This window comes from Otolemur garnettii, unplaced genomic scaffold (genome assembly GCF_000181295.1).
Source record: "Otolemur garnettii isolate 467f Iridium unplaced genomic scaffold, OtoGar3 scaffold00268, whole genome shotgun sequence".
Classification (NCBI taxonomy): Eukaryota; Metazoa; Chordata; class Mammalia; order Primates; family Galagidae; genus Otolemur; species Otolemur garnettii.
The window spans coordinates 513,046-515,467 of NW_003852663.1; positions in this window are offsets into that span (position 1 = coordinate 513,046).

The window sequence follows — 2,422 nt, forward strand, 5'->3', positions numbered from 1 at the left end:
GGAGACTCGCTTGAGCCCAGGAGTTGGAGGTTACTGTGAGCTATGCCATGGCACTCTACCCAGGGAGACAGCTTGAGGCTCTGTCTCAAAAAAAAAAAAACCCAAAAAACCACCAAAAAACAAAATAAACCTCATGTAGTAATATGTATTAATATCAGATAAAGTAGATTTTAAATCAAGAAGTAATAACAAAGACAAAAGGGACATTTAATAAATATAAGAGTCAACTCACCAGGAATATAAAATAATTATAAATTTGCATGCATCTAACAATATGGTTTTCAATAATGGAGCTCAACATTATGTTAGAATCATCCACTTGGTTGCGTATGTTAGTAGTTTGTTCATTATTATTGCTGTATAGCATTTCATTGTATAAATATATCAGGTGATGTTTAACAGATTTTTCTAGGTATTGGTAAAATAATAAGACAAAAATAAGTAAGAATATAAAATATTTGAAGAGCACAAATTATGATCTTAACATAATTGTCAAATACAGAAACTTTCACTCTGAAACCGCAGAATACACTACAAAATTTGACTCCATGAGAGGCATAAAGGAAGTCTCAACAAACTGCAAAAGTTGAAATAACCCAGTATGGGCTCGGTGCCTATGCTCAGTGGCTAGGGCACCAGCCACATACACCAGAGCTGGTGGGCCTGCCAAACAACGACAATTATAGCCAAAAAAACAAACAAACAAACAAACAAACAAAAAAAAAACAAAGCCAGGCTTTGTGGTGGTCACCTGTAGTTCCAGCTACTTGGGAGGTTGAGGCAAGATAATTGCTTAAGCCCAAAAGTTGGAGATTGCTGTGAGCTGATACCATGGAACTCTACCCAGGGCAACAGCATGAGACTCTGTCTCAAAAAAAAAAAAAAAAAAGAAAGAAAGAAAGAAAGAAAGAAATAACACAGAGTGTATTTTTGTTATTATTTAAAATTAAATATATTTAATAAATATAACAAATATTAATATATTTAAAATTAAGCTTAAAGTTAATTTAAAAATAAAAAATTGCTATATGGTCTGAAATTAAGAAACATATTTCCAAGTAAACTGTGGGTCAAAGAAGAAATGAAATGGAAATTAGAAAATATTTTAAACAGAATGATCATGAAATATGACATATAAAAATTTGTGAGCTGGAAAATATCAGCAGGCTTTTCCTTGGGATAGAGATTGACAGGCTGATTCTAAAATTTGTATTAAAACCAGGTTCAGTGGCTCACACCTGTAATCCCAGCACTTGGGAGGCCAAGGCGGGTGGATTGCCTGAGCTCACGAGTTCAAGATCAACCTGAGTAAGAGCGAGACCCTGTCTCTAAACCACAGCTGGGTGCTGTGGCAGGTCTGTAGTCCCAGCTACCTGGGAGGCTGAGGCAAGAGAATTGTTTAAGCCCAAGAGTCTGAGGTTGCTGTGAGCTAAAATTTCATGGCACTCTACCAAGGGTGACCAAGTGAGACTGTCTCTAAAATAAAATAAAATAAAATTTGTATTGAAAAACAAAAGATGTAGAATAGCCAAAACAGGGTGGCGCCTGTGGCTCAAAAGGGTAGGGTGCTGGCCCCATATGCTGGAGGTGGTAGGTTCAAACCCAGCCCCGGCCCCCCCCAAAAAATGCAAAAAAAAAAAAAAAAGGAATAGCCAAAACAACTTTAAAAAGAACAAAATTGGAGGACCCATACTACCTGATTTTGAGATTTACTATAAAGTACAGTAATTAAGAGTATGGTTTTGGGGAAGGGATAATAGTCTCCAGTACCATCTAAATTGCTGCAAAATACATTACTTCATTTGTTTTTAAGGCTGAGTAGTACTCTGTGGTGTGTGTTTGCTTGTGTGTATATATATATACACACAATATTTTGTTAATCCACTCATGAATATTGATGGTCACTTGTGCTGATTCCACATCTTTTTTCCGATTTCAAATTTTTATTTTTTTCTGAATAAATTAAAGCTTCTTTAAGTATATATTCAAAAATTTATTTTGATGAGAATTGAGCTTGTGTTAAAGCAGTGGTGGCAATTTTGATTTTTCAAACATTTGTTTTAATGTAATTAATTCTGAGCACATACGGACTTGGACCGTCAGTTATTTTAACATTGACTATAAGACGATGGCTACTAGGGGATGTTTCCCAGCCTAGGAGACCTCTTTGGATTGATTGAATCCCTTTGTAGTGATTATGGGATAACGTTAAATTTAGAAGGACTCAATCTTGTTAATACTTAGAAAATGAAAGTGTCACACACTTTTAGTATTTGATCTTGTATGTATTAGAAAGGACATAGAATTATTTAAGCCAGATTTATTTGATATATTCCTTTCTATTTTCCTTTTTTAAATGTTTTCCATTGTTTTTTTTTCTTTTTAAATTTTTCTTACTTATACATGTGTATATTAGGTTTCC